The sequence below is a fragment of the Sus scrofa genome, chromosome 1, assembly GCF_000003025.6.
Source record: "Sus scrofa isolate TJ Tabasco breed Duroc chromosome 1, Sscrofa11.1, whole genome shotgun sequence".
Taxonomy (NCBI): domain Eukaryota; kingdom Metazoa; phylum Chordata; class Mammalia; order Artiodactyla; family Suidae; genus Sus; species Sus scrofa.
This window is the reverse complement of record NC_010443.5, coordinates 139,519,633-139,541,787: the sequence shown is the minus strand read 5'-3', so window position 1 is coordinate 139,541,787 and position 22,155 is coordinate 139,519,633. Positions and strand designations below refer to the sequence as shown.

General features: G+C 40.3%; 1 protein-coding gene across 3 annotated transcripts in view; it reads right to left on the bottom strand.

Annotated features, from left to right (window-relative positions):
* LRRK1 (leucine rich repeat kinase 1) overlaps positions 1 to 22,155 on the bottom strand; it is a 130,484-nt gene that overhangs the window by 82,822 nt on the left and 25,507 nt on the right. The window contains exon 1 of one of the 3 annotated variants that reach the window (XM_021098590.1): positions 6,624 to 7,372. The exons of the other annotated variants lie outside the window; for them this stretch is intronic. The gene's annotated coding sequence lies outside the window, so the exon portion shown is untranslated. Of the gene's footprint in view, positions 1 to 6,623; positions 7,373 to 22,155 lie in introns of those variants that run through there. 3 annotated transcript variants of the gene reach the window in all.

Genomic DNA, 22,155 nt, shown 5'->3' with positions numbered 1-22,155 from the left:
ATCCCTAAGAGGGACATGATTATCAAGTGGAGGAAAAAAGGTGGTCAAATCCTGGGGAGTGTGGAAATTCAGACCCCCTCTGTTTAGAGAACACAAAGGGCACATGATTTAGACCTGGTAGCCCTCATTCCATATTGTGCTGGGTCTGAAGCTGCAGAAGTGAAAGCAGTCAACCCGTAGAACTCCCACTCTAGAATGGTGCATGGTTAGGAGTCTGTGGATCCCAAAAGCCTTCAGAGACTTGCTGCCCATCCTAAAATTGCACACATCTATGGCCATACCACCTGAATGTACCTGATCTTGTCTCAAATTGCATACAGAATTGTGCGTGTGCATTTCTCTGGGGAGAAAATTCAAGGCTTCTACCAGATTTGCAAATGTGTTAGTGAACCAGACTTAAAAGTTTTATCTCTGCAAATATTACAAAAGAAAGACTTCAACGAATGAGGAGTTAAATTCTGATTGTGTTGAGTGACAGTAGAAGTGGGGGTAGGATGGAGTTCCCATTGTGGCTCTGTGGGTTAAGGACACAATGTTGTCTCTGTGAGGATGCTGTTCCATCCCTGGCCTCACTCAGTGGGTTAAGGATCCCGCGTTGCCGCAAGTTGTAGCATAGGTCACCGATATAGCTCACATCCTGTGTTGTTTTGGCTGTGACGTAGGCCTAGGCTGCAGCTCCAACTCGACCCCTAGCCCAGGAACTTCCATATGCTGCAGATGCAGCCATAAAAAGAAAAAAAGAAATGGGGACAGGATTCTATCATTGTTGGCCAAGTTCACACAACCTGTAAGAGTCAAACTGGGACTTAAGGTTGTTTCCCCAGCTTTTAGGCTGGGGTTGAACTCACTCTGTCTCTTGGCTGCCTCTTTGAAAGGATGAAAAAACAGGCTTTATTTTTAAAAGGAAAAATGTAGGTGCTGAGGAAAGTTAGCTTCCCAACATTCACATCATAAAAGCAAATCACATTAGAGCAGCTACCATTTGGAAAAATTTTTTAAACTTATTGTCAATAACATAAAATTACATGCTTAGAAATATGTTTTTAAAAAGATGAATAAGATCTATAACCTGAAAATTGTAAAACATTTCTGACAGAAATTAAACAGGACCTATGTAAATGGAAAGACATGTAATGTTCATGGATTAGAAGAATCAATATTGTTAAGATGTCCATTCTCCCCACTTCAATCTATAGATTCAATGTAATCCCAGCCATAATTCCAATAGGCTTTTTGGAGGGGGGATAAAACTGATAATCTGATCCTCAAATCTGTATGAAAATTCAAAGGATTTATATTATCCCAAGAAATCTTGAAAAATAAGAGTTGAAGGATATATGTTACCTGGTTTCAAGTCTTACTCTACAACTACAATAACCAAGGCAGTGCAGTACCAGTATATAAACAGATCCATGGAACAGAACAGAGAGTTGAGAAAGAGACCCACACTTGTACCTTCAATTAATTTTTAACAAGGGTGGCAACATAATCAGGAAAGCAAAAGTCTTTTCAATAAATGGTGCTGGAACAACTGGACATTCATTGAATAAAATGAGTCTCTGAGCTCTCCCTCTCACCACACACAAAAATTACTTTGAGATTGATCATGGATTTAAACATAAAGGTTAAAATGTAGAGCTTCCAGGAAAAAAAAAAAACTTAGGAGAAGATGACTTGAGAGTAGGCAAAGCTTTCTTAGATGAGACAGAGAAAGTAATCTCTATGAAAAGGAAAAAAAAAATTACTAAATTGGAATTCACCAAAAGTTAAAACTCATTAGAAAGTTGATCTACCATTTAAAAACAATATACCATTTAAAAATAAACAGGCATCTTACATAGGAAGAAAATCTTTGCAAAACATATATCCAAAAAAGGAACGGTACTCAGAAAACAGAAAGAACTCCTGTAACTCGATAATAAAGGATAAACAACCCAGTTAAAATGAGCAAAGATTTGAACAACAGAAGATATCCAAAAAGCTCCATATCAGCAGTCACCAGGGAAATGCAATTTAAAACCACAGAGGACACCACTGCACTCCCACCAGAATCACCAAAATTTAAAAATAACATCAATGCTTGGTGAGGATATGGAGCAACCAGAACACCCATCCCTTACCGGTTGCATCTAAAATGGTGCAGCCACTTTGGAAACAAGTTTGGTGGTTTCAAACTAAGCACACACCTAAGATTCACTTATTCTATTCCTAGGTATTTACCCAAGAAAAATTATCTAAAAATGTATCCAAGAATTCATAGCAATCCTTTATTCATGGTATTTCCAAACTGTAAATAGCAAACGTGACCATCAAGATGAAAATGAATATCCTTTTGCAGTTCATGAGCGTGACGATTGGGTATTCATGCGCCTGCATGACATGTGCCTCCCTCAAACCTTGTTATGACATCGGCACATTACCCATCTGATGTTAAAAAAAAAAAAAAAAGAGAATGAATAAATAACTACTGTGGTTTAGTAACTACTCAGCAACCAAAAGGAATAAATTACTGATCCATGAAATAACTGATGAGAATCTCAAAACACAACACTGAGTGAAGGGATGACTGCACAAAAGGATCCCATTTATATGCTATGGTGGGAAAAAATCAGAACAGCAGCGGTACAGGCATGAAGTTCACCAGAGAAGGGGTAAGAGAAATTGTCTGGGTGATGGTTTTATATCTTAATGACGTACAGGTATTGATATTTGCCAAACCATCAATCAAATTTTCCAATGAAGATATGAACATTTTTCCAATGAAGATATGAACTTTATATAAACTTTATGTAAAAATTATCAACAATATTGAATTATAGTCAATAATATGAATACTAAAGTCTAAATTTTCTTTTAATGTAACAAAGATGATAGTTTTAAGTTGTTAGTACTAGTTGTCTAATTAGCCCTAGTTAGCACTTGTTGTCTAAACACGTGCAATGGATGTATATGTGGTTGAAAAAATTGTGAATCATGTTATCTTAAAAAACACAGCCGTGGGATTTCCCGCTGTGGTGCAGGGTGTTGGGAATCTGATTGCAGCAGCTCGGTTTGCTGTGGAGGCACAGACTTCATCCCTGGCCCACTGCAGTAGGTTAAAGGATCCATGGTTGCCACAGTTGTGACATAGGCACAGAGGCAGCTCGGATTTCAATCTCTGGTTCGGGAACTTCCATATGCCATGGGTTTGGCCATAAAAAAAGACACATAAAATATACAATGGCAATTGACTTTAACTGATCAAGCATGTTCCCCATCTTTGTATAAACCAAGATTTATAGTTTATGTAGTTATTTTACTTATTTTATTAGCTGACCTAGTGTCTACATACATTTCTAATATTGATTCAGTGTAATTATAAAGGATGTTTACTGAATCCATGGATTGCATTTTCAATTTGAATTATTCATGCATTTGAATCATTGTAGTTATCTTCTTTCCTGAAGTGATCAATGTAAAAAAAATACGCATATTAAAAATAAAGTATTTGAGGGTGAAAAGTACAGATATTTCCAATTTACTCTGAAATGTATGAAAAATAATAGATTGACAGATGAATAGAAGAACGACAGTGTAGGAATGAAAGCGATTTTAGAAAATGTTAATGGTAGAATCTAAAATGGAAGGTATGTACATGGTTCAATTCTTTCCATTTTACTGTATGTTTGAAATTTTTCATAGCAAAATGTTGGGAGAAGTGAATCAGAATAACCTACCCTAAATGCAAGGCACCCCATGTGGCATCCTAAATGAGCTCCACCACCAGTGCAGAAAAATCCTGCTCTGGAGAAAGGGAAAGACAAGTTGCTTACAGTAAAGGCCCTTGATGCCTCCCAGATTCTTTACGGCTCACCCTAAGCCATGACTACGTCAAAGGCAACCATTCGAAAATCCACGCTAAACAGATTTCATGAGCGTCACACACAATCTGCATCCTTCTTGAAACCCCAACGCAAGATTGCGATGTCTGAATGCAAATGATTGTGTTTTCGGAAAGAGGAATCAAAAAACGGCTGAGTGTGTAAGTGGTTATACATGTGCCTAAGGAAGCTTCACTTCCCATCACACATTAACAGTCCCCATTCATTATTTACACTCAGAGACCCGGAGACATCTGAGAGCAGGCTGGAGGGAGAAAGCCATTGGTGGGGGCAAGAAGAAGGCAGAAGGAATGGCAGCATCATCCATCCGAGGGGCACTTAATTATGTCAGGGTCATGTTTCAGAATTGAAAAATATCCCCCTCATCTCTGTAAAAGACAAGCGTGTGTGAGCGCCAGTATGAGGAAGAATAAAGTAACCGCTTCTGTTCACGTTAGGAACATAGGTCAAAACAATTCACTCTTACATCTAAGTCAAGCAACACTCAGAAGGTGAACCTAGGACAAAAGGTATGTGAAATTACAAGAGTGGTTTTACTTTAACTTGAATTTCAAATAATATGACGTATGTGGAGTAAACGACATAGTAAGAAACAAGATGCTGCTCACTTCTATTTACATATATATTTTTTAATGCTGTGGTATTTTTCAGTTTGAATTTGATTTTAAGTTGCATGGACAATACATGTCCACTCTCACTGACCCAGGAGCTGGGGGGTCTCGTCCAATCAAATTATTGGAAGGATATTATGGGAAAACATCAGTTAATGCATATGCTTTTAATTTAATCTGCCAACTTCATTTAATTTCCTGAAATCATAAAGAGATGATGAACATATATTTTAAATTGAAGAAAAAAAAAGACCAGAATACTAATGATGAGTATTAAGAATGGGCTGGGGGGAATTAGTGATAGGATTAGAAGATTTTTCTTGATTTCCTAAATTCCCTGTAATAGAATTATATGACTGCTTTATTTAAAACTTTAAAGAGATTAGATAAGTAATAAAAGAACAAATTATAAAAATTTAAATAATAGAGAAATACATCATGTAAAAGGCAGAACCCCTCTTACCCACCGTGAAATAACTCTTCCTAGAGGTAAATATTTAATAGTAATTTTTTTTGCAAATATACTACAGTTTTATATTTGAGAATTGGTGCCATTTGATTTACACTTAAAGCAGGGTCATTTATTTATACTATTTGAGATTATTCAGTTATTTGTGCTTATTAGTCAACCATTATCCATAATTTTACAGTAAAACATCACAGTTCTAAACATTTGCTCATACAGATTCCATATGTACACTGAAAATAGAATCCCCCAAACTCGTTCTATTTCAGTGCAATATTCATGTAGCCAATAAGTAAGCAGAACTAGATGGAAAATAACAGTGGAATAATTAGAATGATTCATTGTTAAAATTTAAAGATATATCCTTTTTGTTCTCTATTACAATGGGTAATATTTCCCTAAACAGCAGTGAAAATTTCATATATATATATATAGGCATCTTCCTTTTAATGCAAAGTTAATATGGGCAACAAAGAATGTACCTAAATAAAGATGAAGAAAGAGAAAACAAGAGCACAGTTCTTTTTTTTTTTTTTTTTTTTAAGGTTTGGTTGGTGTTGCCTGTTTGTTTTTAGGAAAGAGTAAATTAGAAGTAATTAGAAGTAGGAACTAGTGAAGGGAAACTGTCAGTGGAGTGGTTGGCTGGGGTTATGGGCTCAGCACATGCAGACTTACTCAAGAATACAAGAAATATTCACAATAAGCTGTGAGATGCTAAGTGAACACATTCCTGGTTGGTAATAAACTTCAGTATTTACACAGCCTGGAATTTAAATATCCTGGACCCAAATAGTAAATTCAAGTTCATTACATGAAGAAGTATTTGGTTAAAAAAATATTTAAAAACCTGCAGAACCAGAACATCATTTAGTCCTTGATAATCACTTTCATTTTTTATATCCTATTTATAAATATTTTCAGTAACATTATGTTTCACCTATTCAGCCATTTCTAGAAGAAATGTTTTTCGTTGCCAATATATCTAAATGTGGTTTCTATAATTCAGGTTTTAAACCCAAATTATTCTGAGTACAGGAAAACTAATAGAAGTTATGCTTCTCTTCTATTTTGGGAAAGTAATAAAACAGAATTCCATGAATATTAGTGATGTCTGGCTGTAAAAGCTATGTCACTTACACTAACAGTTCACCGCGGTCTTCCCCATTTTAAAGACAGTCCTTTGTCTGCTGATGCTGAGTCTGTTCTGTCCTTATAGCCTAAGGAGACATTTTTACCTTTTCTTCTAGAACGGTGCTTGTTAAATCATTCCTCCCAACCCAATAATCAGAATAAAATTCTCTCTCTACTGCTTCTTTTCTCTGTATCTGGGAAAATGGAGAGCTTATATGAAAGTGACTTGAATTTTTTCAGTTCTCGTGTGTGTGTGTGTGTGTGTGTGTGTGTATGTATGTATAAAATACATTTAATTCTCTCGCTCATCCCCATCAAAGAAAGCATGTGTGATAGAAGGCAAATGCTCTCTGTTACTTCAAAATCAGTGGCATCCTCTGTACATCCTAGGAGAGACACCCATAATTTACTTGGACATCCATAACTTTTAAAATAGCATTCACCTCCATCAATAGAGTAGCAAAAAGTAAAAATATATCTATCAACCCAGAGTTCACTGCAGAATAAATAAGAGTAGCCTTAGATGCTACTGACCTGGTCATATTGTTGAACGACCTTGCTGTGCCATCCTCCATCGGGGCCCTGTGTGGCCAAAACCTGGGGTAGGGGGTCGTCCCTCCCCGGAGGCGACACCCTCCTGGCTCACCCACTGTAGCCCTGGGTTCAGCAAGACGGATACGTCTCTCTTCGCCAGCTGTCACTCTAGGGCTTTAGCCTCAGCAGCAGTTTTTTTTTTTTCCTGTGGGTCGCATTACGGTGAAATCCAACCCTTTATTTCTTCAGGGAAGAGGCAGAGGTTGGGGGGTGTGCAGGGCGACATGGCCCTCAGGGTGACCCTGGGCAGTAATTCTTCACTGACTCCAGATGGCTGGTGCTCAGCCCCATCCAGCTGGGCCCCTTGGACCAACCAACACCAGAAAAGAAAGCAAAGCCAGAGGTGCCATTTACCAGGGGCCTGGCTCCTGACTCAGGCAGAGCCTGGCTCCAGCATGGAGGCTGAGCATTTCTCCCATCAGCAAAGCCTCCCAGCACAGATGTAAAACTCCCCTGTGACTATTCTCACCAAATTACTGGAAATGGATTTTTGCTAATATAAGGGATCTAGGCTGTTAACGGCTACGAGCAGGTTGTGCAGAAGGAAATCACACATAGAACTGTGGTTTTCTTTAGAAATAAAAATACAATTAGCCATAAGATGCCATGTTATGCCCACCTGACACAGTGAAAAAAAAATTTTTTTTTTTGGTCTCTTTAGGGCCATGCCTGCAGCATATGAAGTTCCTGGGCTGGGAGTCAAATTGGAGCTGCAGCTGCCAGCCTACACCACAGCCACAGTGGCACCAGATCTGAGCCACATCTGCAAACTATGTCACAGCTTGTGGCACCCCTGGATCCTTAACCCACTGAGCGAGGTCAGGGATTGAAACTGCATCCTCATGGATAACTAGCTGAGTTCTTAATCTGCTGAGCCACAATAGGAACTCAGGTAAAAAATATAATGAGTGCTAATATTCACTGCTGGTCAGAGTGTGGTGAAATTGGTAATATGTCATTGTGGGAGGCTTGGGGAAATGACAAGACTGTTTCAGAAAGTGATAGGACAACAGGAAGAGGTTTTGCAGGGCTCCCATGTTTTTGGTCCTAGGGATTTACCTGCAGAAGAAACAAGGTGCTCTGCTTTCCAATTTAATACTTGGATAGATTGCATGTTTGTGCCCCCCACTTTCTGTTTTAACCCTATTGCCCAGGGTGATGGAGGAGGTGGGGCTCTGGGAGGTGACCAGGTCATGAAGGTGGAGCCACCAGGATGGTATGAGTGCCCTTCCAGAAGAGACAGGAGAACGCTGGCTTCTCTGCTCACTGCCTAGTGAGGACACGATGAGGAGGTGGCCGTCTGCAACAGAAGTGGTCCCTCGCCAAGAACAGAATCTGCCAGCACCTTCTCCCTGGACTTCCCAGGCTCCAGATGTGAGAAATAAATGTCTGTTATTTAAGGCACCCAGTCCCTGGCAACCTGTTACAGCAGCCTGAGCGGACTGAAACAGCCGTACCTCGAGATACTTCAAAATGAGGAACTACTATGCAGCCATTAAAACTGATCGTAATGGAGACTAAGCAGAAGTACTAAAAATACTTATAGAACACTAGGCTAAAAGGTAGCATGTGGGGGCACAGAGAGTGAAACACGGAAAAAATGCACAACACATAACGTCAGCTGACCTCATCTGAAAACATGCAAAAGAGAAAAAGTTTATTCCAAGCTGGTACATGATGTGTCATTAAAATGCTTTGGGGGAAAAAAAAAGATGTCTAATGAGCACAGTGTATTATTTTTGTTTACAAAATTTAGTCTGTTTCTCTCTCCCTGTTTAGAAAGAAGACCTGAGGGACACATATAAATGATGGCAGCAGGTGAAATGATCAGGTTTTTCTTTTTTTTTTTTTTTTTCAATTTGTGTTTTTCTGTGTCTTCATCTTTTTCTTAATTCCAAAATCAAAGGACACTTGATGAGAAAAATAAAAGTCCTTTTCTTTAAGAATTAAGGAAAAGATGAAGTGGATCCAGCACAAAGTTGATTACTTTCAATCTAATGTAATGAACTAGTTCTTTGATGGTATTATTTAAACTAAAGAAACTTTTTGCTCTTGGGTATACTAAGAATTAACTCAGTTGCTCTGGGGGAAAAAAGGGGGGAACAAGAAAATTTCCTGGGGCAGTAACTGGCAAAGATGTTGCAGACCTTAAAAGCAGAAATACAGGGGTCTATGAGAATATTTAGTGTATCATTTATGGTACCACTGATACCATTTGGTACCATTTATTGAGTACTCCCAGATGCTATAAGACATCTGCCTTCCTCTCAACACCCATGCAAGGCAGGGTTTCTCATCACCACTTTCCACAAGGTGACCCTTGGTGGTTAGAGAAGCTGCCTTCACTCAGACCCCAAGAGCAGAGCTGGGACCTGGACCCTTGGCACCAGTCATTAAAGTACAACCTCCCACTTTCCAGGCTGGGTGCACCCAACCAAACATGGAACACTTATTCAGAATGCAATGCACTTGGCAAACACGTGGAACTAGAAGGTGAGGTGATTCTATTTCATTAGATGGAAAAACCAGAGAGGAAATGGAAACCAATTCCTTCATGAATTTTCTGCAGCAGTAGAAGAGACATATCAAAATACAAAGCTACAAAAATGAATTCTTTCCAAAGCTTAGTTCCTCTTCCAAAAATGTGTTTATTTATTGCTCATTCATTCTCCAAATATTCAATACCTACTATCTGCAGAACCAGAGGCTGGGGATATACTTTGCTGAGACAGGCAGGAAGAGCTAGAGTGTGAAGGTGTATTCTTCTCAGATTTTCTCTTTTTTTTTGGCTGCACCCACGGCATATGGAAGTTCCCAGGCTGAGGATTAAACACTTGCCACAGCAGTGACCCAAGCCACAGCAGTGACAACACCGGATCCTTAACCTACTGCACCACAGGGAAACTCCCCCAGATTTTACTTTTAAGCATCTACAACAAAATCCATGCTCAAGAGACCTGGAATGGTCAACAGACACTGAGTTGGTTGAGAAAGAAGAACCATACTTCTGAGGAAACAAAAATCCCAGAAGTAAGACAGTTCTTTATTTAATACTCACCCACATAATATAAAATGCTACGGTCTGAAGATATACAAAGAAACAGTCATACTCTGACCTCTGGGGAGGGGATTGTGGGCTGGGCCCACTGAGAGCTGGGTCAGCCTTTGTCATAGCAATCCTGCTTCTAGGCAGTGACTCCATGGGAATAATTCTATGCAAAAAAAGGGGGGGGCAATATGCATGAAGATGCTGATTGCAGTACTGTTTAGTATAGCAAAAAATGGTGGTTTTGATACTTATCAAATGTATTAAAGTGCTTATCACACTGAGCTCAAGAGGGACCCTGCAATACTGGAAAAATGACCAGAAGGGAAGATCCCAGGTGATAATTTGGTTTTTCTTATGTGATGGAATTTGAGCTGATCTTTCCCCCTTTCCTCTATTTTCCAGTTATTTCTCTGCGATGGCTACAGTGGCAAAAATAGTTTTTAAAAATACGCTTTTGGAGTTCCCGTTGTGGCTCAGCGGTTAACGAATCCGACTAGGAACCATGAGGTTGTGGGTTTGGTCCCTGCCCTTGCTCAGTGGGTTAAGGATCTGGCGTTGCCGTGAGCTGTGGTGTAGGTTGCAGACATGGCTCGGATCCTGCGTTGCTGTGGCTCTGGAGTAGGCCAGCGGCTACAGCTCCAATTCGACCCCTAGCCTGGGAATCTCCATATTCCGTGGGAGCGGCCCTAGAAAAGGCAAAAATAAAAAAAATAAAAAAAAAAAACCCCACTTTTCAGGAGTTCCCACTGTGGCTCCATGGGTTAATAGTCTGACTAGTTTCCATGAGGATGCAGGTTTGATCCCTGGCCTTGCCCAATGGGTTAAAGATCTGGTGTAAGTCACAGATGTAACTCAGATCCTGCATTGCTGTGGCTGTGGTGTAGGCTGGCAGCTGTAGCTCCTATCTGACCCCTAGCCTGGGAGCCTCCATGTGCTGCATGTGCAGCCCTAAAGAGGAAAAAAACATTTTTAAAAATACACTTTTCAGATTAACAAAGTGAAATTTCTAACTGAATCCAACTTCCTCTTGGCAAAGATGGACCCAGGGAAAGAAGAAAATATCTCAGTCCAGAGGGAAATTGAGGATGAGGCACCAAGATTTTTCCAGCAGTGTCTTTTACCCGAGAACTATGAACTGTGCTAACACACATGGTGATACTCGAATGATAAGGCCTGGGTTCAAGTCCCAGTTGACTGCCTAACAGCTGCATGGTCTTGGCAAGTATTTGAGATGACTGAATCTCATCCTCTTATGAAAACGAAAACAAAAACCTCCAAAGAAAAAAACGACACACGTAAAAAATATTGCAAAATGCATGCCCCTCAAATAAATGGACCAGAACCCACTTGCGGATTACTTCCAGGGGGCCTGCCCCTTCCTCTCCACTTCAGGCACCCAGGAGGCACCCACACTGCACTCCCATCTCCTCTGTGGACCCCGGCTCCCTCAGCCATCACTCTGTGTGCCCCCCACCTGAAGGGAGCCCTACCCCTGCCCTGCTTCCTGGCCCAGCAGGGTACCCCCTCTCTTCCCTTTGTCTGCACCCAGCCTGACTGGGATCATTGCCCTTGCAAGTGTCTGTCTGCCTCCTTTCTGCCTGGTGGCGCAGGCAGACTGGGCCCGCTACCTCCCTCAGCACTGTGTCCCACAGAATGGTGCCGCTCACAGCAGGTGCACATCAATGGCTTCTTGAACTCAGTTCGCTGGCCCTCCAGAGCTCTCTGTGTATCAGGGAAGGGTTCACTCACATCTTGCCCCTCCACAGTATCATTCAGGATGGCCACAGGGAGTTCCCATTGTGGCTCAACAGGTTAAGAACCCGACTAATATACATTAAGAGGCAGGTATGATCCCTGGCCTAACTCAATGGGTTCAGGATCCAACATTGCTGTGGCTGTGGTATAGGCCTGAAGCTGCAGCTCTGATTTGACCCCTACCTAGCCCGGGAAATTCCGTGTGCTGCAAGTGCGGCCCTAAAAAGACACCTCCCCCCACCTCCCCGCCACACACATACAGAAAGGATGGTCACAGGGCACAGGGCTCTCCAGGTAAAAGAAGAAAACAGCTTCAGCTCCTTCCAGGTTTTTCTTTCCACCAATGGCTTCATTTTGGCCCCACTGCCCTGCCTCCATCCCTCCTACTGTAGAGTCTGGCTGCTTCAGCATGACAGTGTGCTAGGGTTCACACCAGGCCAATGATTAGACTGTTTCAAGATAATACTCTGGGGCTTTCCGATTCATAGAAGTATCCCAGGCCTTAGTCATACACACTGAGAGCACAGAAAGCCATGAAGGAAGTGGAGGGGCATTGCCACCATGTTACCTTCTGCAAGCACCCAGCTGGGCGTGTGTGTTTCTATCGCCCCCTGTGTCTCCTGAAGATGCTGGTAGTGGCTCCCTGAGATGGATGGTTGTGAGGGCTGCCTCATGGCGGTTTGGATTTGCATTTCCCCAATGAATCAAAGTATGGCATTCAGTGGGCTCCAGATAAGGCTAGCTCTTTATTGTTTGAAATGATGTTAGAATTGGGCCCATGTCTAAGAAATATCAAGTCTGGGGTTCTCATCTTACTCCTTAGGCATCTGAGATAAATCAGGTCAGTTCAAAGGAAGAAGTTGGTGATTTTTCTACTCTAATATTTGTGGGTGCAGACCACATAGTGAGAGACAAAAGGCTGGTCTCCAGCACCAGCACTGGGCTCTCAGGGGTTGCACCCAAGATGCATGGATATCAACTCCAGACAGGGCAATATAAGCCAGTGGGCATAGCCAGGCCCCTGCATGCTGCCCAGCACTCAGCCAAAGCTCAATATATGTTTGGTATAAACACTACAGCCAAAATGAAGAGCCTGCGCTGTTTAACCTGACAGTGCCCTGATATAAAAATGCTGCTCAGTAGTGAGCCAAGCTTCAAATGAGTGGCCTTAGAGTGCATTCTGGTTAACAAAGCTTCCTTTTTTTTTTTTTTTTTAAATATTTTTTCTATTATAGTTGATTTACAATGTTCTGTCAATTTCTGTTGTACAGCAAAGTGACCCATATATATATATATATAAATAAATACATTCTTTTTCTCACATTATTCTCCATCATGTTCCATCACAAGTGACTAGATATAGTTCCCCGTGCTATACAGAGGGATCTCATTGCTTATCTGCTCCAAATGCAATAGTTTGCATCTACTCACCCCAAACTCCAAGTCCATCCCACCTCCTCCCCCTTCCCCTTGGCAACCACAAGTCTGTTCTCCAAGTCCATGACTTTGTTTCTTTTCGGCAGATAGGTTCATTTGTGCGGTCTATTAGATTCCAGATATAAGTAACATCATATGGTATTTATCTTTCTCTTTCTGACTTAATTTACTTAGCATGAGTGTCTCTAGTTCCATCTATGTTGCTGCAAATGGCATTATTTTGTTCTTTTAACAAAGCTTCTTAAAAGATGATCTTATCTGTCCAGGCCATTGTATCAAAATACCATAGACTAGGGGGCTTATCAACAACAGAAACTCATTGCTAACAGTTCTGGAGGCTGGAAGTCTAAGATCAGGGTGTCAGCCTGGCCAGGTGAGGCCTTCTTCAGGGTGGATGACCTCTCATAACTCATGGGATGAAGGGGGCCAGAGAGATCTGTGTAATTGTTCCTATAAGATCACAATCCTATTCCCAAGGACTTCATTCTTTTGACCTAATCACCTACCATCACCTTAGGGATGAGGTTTCAACATATGAATTTTGATAGGATACATTCATACCATGGCAAAGATTTTGCTAAACATCATGGGAGATGCCTGTTAATATTCCTAAGTAAGACATAAGCTTATAGTAATATAGTTTTTTTTTTTTTTAATGCTTTTGTTTTTTCCTATGCCCATGGCATGCAGAAGTTCCTGGGCCAGGGATTGAACCCATGCCAGAGCAGTGACCCGAGACATAGCAGTTGCAATGCCAGATCCTTAACCTGCTGAGCCACCAGAGACCTCCTAGTTAATGTTTTAAATCCTGAGACAGTATTCAGAACTAATTGTCTGGTTAATCACTATAAAATCCTCGATGGGAATAATTACTGTCGTAAAAACTGGCTATAATCAAAAGCCTGACAAGCGATTTGCTACTTTCTCCAGGGAAAGGTGTTAGGACTGAATGCTAAGTGATTCCTCTCAGAGGAGTGAGCAGCCCAGCTCAGGGATCAAGTTCAGCAAGAGCATCCTCAAAAGAAGAACATGGAAGGCGTTCCCTTTGTGGCTCAGCAGTTAACAAACCCGACTAGTATCCATGAGGATACAGGTTCAATCTCTGACCTTGCTCAGTGGGTTAAGGATCTGGTGTTGCCATGAGCTGTGGTGTAGGTAACAGATGCAGCTCAGATCCTGCATTGCTGTGGCTCTGGTGTAGGCTGGTAGCTGCAGCTCTGATTCGACCCCTAGTCTGGGAATCTCCATATGCCATGGGTGCAGCCCGTTGCGGATTTTAACTTTTATCAGGTTGAGGAGGTTCCCCTCTATTACTAGTTTATTGAGTGTTTTTATCATCAAAGGGTGTTGAATACGGTCAAATGCATTTTCTGTGCCTGATGAGATGATCACTTGTTTTTTTCTCCTTTATTAATATGATGGCTTATGTTGATTGATGCTAAACCAAGTTTGCAATCCTGGGATAAATTCCACTTAATAGTGGTATATAATCCTCTTTATATATTATTGGATTTGGTTTGCTAGTGTTTTAATGAGGATTTTTGCATCAATATTCATAAGAGATATTGGTCTGTAGTTCTCTTGTACTGTCACTGTCTGGTTTTGGTTTCTGACCCACAGATTGAGTTGGGAAGAATTCTATCCTCTCCTACTTTTTGGAAAAGTTTGTGAGTTTGAGGCTAATTCTTCTTTTAAATGTTGAATAAAATTAACCAGTGAAGCCATCTGGGCCTGACTTTTCCTTGTGGGGCATTTAAAAAAATCATTAATTAAATTTCTCCAACTGTAATAAGTCTGTCCAGATTTTCTATTCTTTCTTGAGTCAGTTTAGGTAGATTGTGTCTTTCTAAGGATATATCCACTTCATCTAGTGTATTTAATTGTTTGGCGTGCAATTGTCTACGGTATTCTCTTATACTTTTTATTTATGTATAATTGTTAGTGATGTCCCTTTTTCATTCCTGATCTTAGTAATTTGAGCCTTGTCTCTCATTTTCCTTGGTCATTCTAAGTGAAAATTTGTCAATATTGTTGATTTTTGCAAAGAACCAACTTTAGGTTTCACTGACTTTCTCTGTTGTTTTTCTAGTTTCTATTTCATTTATTTTTGCTCTTATCTTTGTTCTTCCTTCTGCTTGCCTTCTAGTTTCTTAAGGTAGAAGTTTCAGTTATTGACTTGAGATCTTTCTTTTTTTTTTTAATATAGGTGGGTATAGCTGTAAATTTCCTTCTAAGCCTTGTTATATCTGTATCCCACAGGAGTTTAAAACTTTCAAACTTTCAACTTTGGTTTTAGTATGTTGTGTTTTTTTTTTTTTTTTCATTCACCTCAATGTATGCTCTAATTTCCCTTGTGATCTCTTCTTAACTCACTGGTTATTAAGGAACATGCTGCTTCATTTCCACATAGCTGGGAATCCCCCAAATTTCCTTCTATTATTGATTTCTAATTTGAAAACCACTGTGGTCAGAGAAAATATTTTATTCTATTTTAATCCCTTTAAATTTGTTGAGGCTTGTTTTATGGCCAAACAAAATTTAAACACATATGGAAAAATCCTCACAAAAAACTCTTATGTCCCCAAACACACAAACTAGAGAAAAGACAAACGACACATTAGAAAATTTCAGCTTATACACAAAAGGTTAATATGATGAAACAGGCATGCTTTTATATTGCTGGAGGGAATGCAAAATGGCACAACCCCTATGGAGGGGAATTTACTAATATCTAGCAAAATTACATGTGCATTTTCCATCTTAGCCCAACACTCTCTTTTAGAAATTTATATCAAAAACTATGTCTAGATACTCATGTTGCAACAGAACAAAGGGTGGGGAAAAATATATATATACATGTAAGGATAACTTGATCCCCTTGCTGTACAGTGGGAAAATTAAAAAAAAAAAAAGATACAACAGCAAACATGCAAAGTAATGTCTACTTAAGACTATTCACTGCATCATTTTCAAGGGAAACAATCCAGATGTCCATCTATAAAGAACAGCTAAGAATCTATAGGACATCCATACAGCAGAATCCTATGCAGAAGTAAGAAGGAAAGGGAAAGAGTTCTATATACTTGGAAGTCATCTCCTACCGTTCCATGATTCTTAGGGAAGCTTCTATTACTTCCCCGCCAGGGTGGGGCATGCAACATGTCAGCCCCCAGTGGCTCTGTGTGCTGGATCTGCTCACTCCATCTTAGAGCTGGGAAGGCAGAGTCTCTGCTGAGGTCAAATGAGGAGTCTGAACTATTCCCCAAGTGGCAGCTCTGATGCAGTGTATCGGAGGAACTGTAGCACCTGTGCTCGGTTGACTCTGACCAGAAAGTGACACTGATTCATGGAAGAAGGAAAGGCTTGCTTCCCACATCCCTGCCACCATGCCTATGGGTCACTGCCAAGGATTCTTCCCAGGCCCATCCATAATCTCCATGCATGCTTAAGTACTGATGGTGGGGAAAGAACCTGCAGGAATGGTGTCCTGCCTCCACCACCACGCCCCACCCCCCATCCTCCCAGGCAAAGTCTGGGTGCACTTTCTTGGTGCAGGGCGGGCAGGGCAGAGAGACACATACACTCACCAAGCAAGATAGGCTGGCTTTAGCGGAAGTGCCTGGGGGTCTCCGGACAGTGAGAGATCAGAGACTGGACGGAGACTGCAATTTGTGAACTTAGAGGGCAAGATCTGGGTAAAGGCTTGGTTGTGTGCTTCAATGGAATCCCCTGTGGATGTTCTGTCAAGAAACTTTAGTAAAGATGTGAAGGTTTTGTTTTTGTTTTTTTGGCTGCACTGGTGGCACATGGAGGTTCCTGGGCTAGGGATCAAACCGGAGCCACAGCTGCAAACTACACCATAGATCGCTGCAATGATGGGTTCTTAACCCACTGCACCACAGCAGGAACTCCAGATTTAAGCTTTTTGAAAATTTTCTTTTAAGCTTCCAGGCTGGAGTCACCTTGGAACACAGAAGCCATGAGTGATTTCCCTGGATCTTACATAAATATTCACTTCTCCCCTTTTTCCTTTTTAATAATGGATTATACTATGATTATGTTCTGCAGCTTGCTTTCCCCACTTCAGCATTCTTTTGTATCAGCACATGGAGATTCAGCATATCATTTTTCATGGTAGCCTTTTGTCCTCATGGATGGACATTTAGGGCATTTCTAGTTCTTTATATTCTCTTCAGTGATGCCCCGAACATCCCTATGTGTGCATTTCTCCCCTGTGAACTCTATGTCCAGGTTAAATTCCTACCAGTGGAAGAAGCAGAGGATATATCCAGTCTTAACGTCTATAAGGAATGCCAATTTGGTATTCCAGAAGTTGCACCAATTATATCCTTACTTAAGTAAAATATGAAAAGTAGAGCAAAAATTGTATCTTTGCTGCCTTAAGTAATGTTTTTAATTTAAAAAGCAAAGTAACACACCTCACAATTGGGTTTGGTTTCGGTTCCTTTCCATATGAAGGGCATTTCATGTTCACCCATCATTTCTATCTTTTTCAAGGACCTCTCTAATTCCATTTTTTTGGTTCACTTGAAAATTAGACTATTCTTTATATAATTGATCAGCCAGTGCTCTTTGTGGGATATGTTGAAAACAGTTTTCACCTGTCACTTGAGAGGCTTTTCTGCAGAATAGTTCTATTTGCTAAGTAATCACACTTATTAATCTTCTTTATGATATCTGGTTTTTATGCCGTGCTTAGGAAAAAGTCCTTCCTCCATCCAAAATTATTTTAATTTATCATTTTTCTAGACTTTTAGTGGTGTTCATTTTTAGGTTTAAATATTTGATTCATCTGAAATTGATTTTGTTGTGGAAGTAAGAGAGCAATATGTTACTTTTATCCTATTACCAAGTAAACTTTCTTTTTTGCTCTAATTTGAAATCCTAAATAGTAAAGCAAAATCAGTGGGCATTCTGGTCTATTTTTGAGTTGCTTTTCTGTTCCATTGCATTTCCTCCCCTTTTCTTTTCCAGTCTCTAACTGACTTCATTACTATGGCATTGTAATAATTCTAACATATGATGGAACTAATCTCCCCTACTCTTCTCAAATGACCTCCTCTTCATTTGAATTTTCTTGACCATTCTCATATGTTTACTTTCCTAGGTAGATTTTATTATTCTTGATTCGTATTCCAAAAAAAATCCTGTTTGTATTTTAATTGCTATTGCGCTGAATTATATAATCAACATGTGGGGAACTGACATATTTACAATGTCGTCTTCCTATACAAGAAGGCAATATTTAAAACTGAAGTATAGTTGATTTACAATATTATAATAGTTTAAGGTATACCACATAATGATTCTCTATTTTTATGGATTATATTCCACTTAAACTTATTATAAAATATGAGTTATATGCCCTGTGCTGTACATTACATCATTGTATCTTATTTATTACATATTTAGTAGTTTTTACCTCCTTCTCTGATCTTGCTCCTCCCCCACCCCCTTCCCTCTGGTAACCACTAATTTGTTCTGTGTAACTGCGAGTCTGTTTCTGTTTTGTTATATTTGTTCCTTTGTTTTATTTCTTAAATTTCACATGTAAGTGAAAACATACAGTATTTGTCTTTCTCTGTCTGATTTATTTCACTAAGCATAATACCCTCCAAGTTCATGCATGTTGTTGCAAATGGCATAATTTTCATTTTTTATGGCTGATTAATATTCCATTGTGGGAGTTCCCATTGTGGTGCAGCAGAAACGAATCCAACTAGTATCCATGAGGATGCGGGTTCAATCCCTGGCCTTGCTTCGTGGATCAGGGATCCTGCATTGCCGTGAGCTCTGGGGTAAGTTGTAGATGTGGCTTGGATCCATGTTGCTGTGGCTGTGGTGCAGGCCAGCAGCTGTAGCTCTGATTTAACCCATAGCATGGGAACTTCCATGTGCCATGGGTGCAGCCCTAAAAGGCAAAAAAAAAAAAAAAAAAAAAAATTTCCCATTGTGTATGTGTATGAATGCATGAGTGTGTGTAGCACATCTTCTTTATCCATTCCTCTGTTGGTGGACACAATTTGCTTCCATATCTTGGCTACTGTAAATAATGCTGCTATGAATATTGGGGTGCATATATCTTTTTGAATTAGTGTTTTCATTTTCTTCAGATATATACCCAGGAGTAGAAATGCTAGATCATATGGTAACCCTATTTTGAATTTTTTGAAGAATGTTTATACTGTTTTCCATAGTGGCTGCCCCAATTTACATTCCCACCAATAAAGCACAAAGGTTTCCTTTTCTCCGCATCCTCACCAATATTTATTTATCTGTAGACATTTTGATGACAGCCATTCTGACAGTATAAGATGATATCTTATTGTGGTTTTGATATCCATTTCCCTGATGATTAGCAATGTTGAGCATCATTTCATATGCCTGTTGGCCATCTGCATGTCCTCTTTGGAAAAATGCGTATTCAGATCCTCTGCCCATTTTTAAAATTCGCTTGTTTTATATTTAGTTGTGTGACTGCTTGACATATTTGGGATATTAATCCCTTACCAGATTTATTTAAATATTCTTATGTCTAAGGTTTAAAGTTTCTTTCATGTGGGCCCTGTATATTTATCATTATTTCCCCTAGACAGTGTATATTTCATTTATATTAATTCAATAATTAAGAAAAGAAAGCAAAACATTTCTACTTACAGCCCCCTTGGACATTCAAAGTTCTCACTTCAGTCCTTCTGGGCTTATAAGTGGATCTTAATAGGGCATCTAGTTTCGTGTTAATACCCACTAGATACAATGTCGACGCAAAGAGGTCCTAGATTAATAAACAAAAGTTATGAAGAGAGGGTTCCAAAACAATAAATATAACCATCTCTGACACAGACTAAAACATGCTAATCCCCACTTATCATAAGGGCAATGATAGGTAGATAGATACTATACTGAGACACCATTTATCACACATCAGATTTTGGTTTTGGAAAGACCAAAAATTTGATAACAAACACTGTTGTCAGGCCTATAGGGAAACAGACAAGCCCATTCATTGTGAGGGATGGGGATAAACTGGAAAAACTCCCATGGAGGGCAATCTGGCACTCTCTGGAAGATTTTTAGAAGCACATTGTCCTTTGACACATCACTTTGAGCATATATTGTGTAGCTATGCTTGTATATGAGTGAAAAGACATCTACAGTCTTATTTGTTATATCAAAATATTAAGAACAGCCCAAGAAGTTCCTGCTGTAGGACAACAGGTTAAGAATCCAACCGCAGGGAGTTTCCGTTGTGGCTCAGAGGAAACAAACCCGACTAGTATCGATGAGGATGTGGGCTGGAGCCCTGATCCCACTCAGTAGGTTAAGGATCTGGTGTTGCTTTGAGCTTTGTTGTAGGTCACAGATGTGGCTTGGGTCTGGCATTGCTGTGGCTGTGGCATAGGCTGGCAGCTGTAACTGATTTGACCCCTGGCCTGGGAACTTCCATATGCCATAGATGTGGCCCTAAAAAAAAAAAAAAAAAGATTCAACTGCAGCAACTTGGGTTGTTGCGGGAGGCCCCGGTTTGATCCTCAGCCTGGCACAGTGGTTAAGGGATGTGGCATTACCGCAGCTGTGGCATAGGTTGCAGCTGTGGCTCGGATTCAATCCCTGGCCCAGGAACTTCCATATACCTTGGGTGTGGCCTTAAAAAATAAAAAAGAACAGCTCAAATGCCCATTAGAGACTGCTTACATGACTGAGGTACATCTATACAAGAGAATGCTACACAGGTGTCAAAAGAATGATGGTGAGATGACAGCATTTAAAACAGGCAAGGTACAGAACAGTGAGTGTGATCAGCTACATGCTGTGTAAAAGAGGGGAAAATATGCATCTATATTTGTTTTGCTGGGACACAAAGACATTCTGGGAGCATGCAAAATCAAAGAATCATAAACTGTTACTTATGGTTTTCGAGCTGTGCGACGCTATTCAACAAGGAAAGTTTGAAGATCTTGGCCGGGGCAAATACATGAAGTCACTGGCTCTTCCTTTTCCTGCTTGTTTTCAGGCAGAGTTACACACCCTCAAGTTCAAACATCAAAAATGGACTCCAGCTGATTTGCCTTGATAGTGGGCCTGCCATCTGCCTTCCAAATTTGAAAGCGAAAAGCCAGGAATGGGGTCCCCTGTAGCTCGCAGTTATAAGGTGATGCACTTAATGGGGCAATTTAAGGGGAACCCCTGGGTGATTACAATGTGGTCTCTGAAAGGCTAAAAGCAAATGCCACAAATGCATCTGTATAAGAGATAATGCTTAACAGAAGCGAAGGCCTGCCGCCTCGACCCACTGCCCCAGACAAAAACGCTGAGATCTTCAGTCTGAGCCAGAGTTTACATTCCTGGGTGCCGTGCTCCTCTGCAGCCAGGCTCGCAGCCTGTGGCTTAGCTGGACCTGGACTGCTCCATGATTGTCACATTCACAGTTATTTTCCTCTATGGAAGTGCCTGCCTGCATAGTACAAACCTCTTCAGTGAATACAAACCCTGGCCAGGCAACAACACAGCCCTATGTTTTTATGAGTGATATTCTGATTATTAAATCGAGATGCTCCATGATTTCTCAGTAACCGCAAATATCCCAAGAATGCTGGGCTCTGCTACTGTGGCCCTTTGCCCACCAAATATGGCTCAGCTTTCACTATTTCTCTATGACCCGTGTTGGAGGCACTCCCTGTGGACAGCTTAAAGCTGAACATTTAAAAGATACTCATGAAGGTTAGAACTTCAAGATTTATCAGGAGTTTTGAGACATACAGATTTTGCTAATTTGGCCAAAGGGAAAAAAGAGCATTCATTCTGAAGAAAAGGTGATGAAAGATTTTGACGTGAATGAAAACATTTTCAATTAAAACTTAAAACAGTCTTTTTTTTGTTTTGTTTTGTTTCAGAGTTGTTTTTGTTAAAACAGTCTTAATTAAAACAAGTTTGATGGTTAGATTTGGAGTCATCACATTTCACTGATATACACATTTGAAAATGTGGCCACATTTTAAATTCCATGCTTTCCATGGCTTCAAGCCCAATAAAATCAAAGATCCCCCCCATTTTTAAGGACCTCCCCATTTTTATTCACGTAGTATTATCATTTTCAGCTACATATTTTTTGTGTGTTTCGCCACACCTGCAGCATATGGCAAACCCGAACCACAGAAGTGACCTAAACAGCTGCAGTGACAACATCAGATCCTTTACCTGCTGCACCAC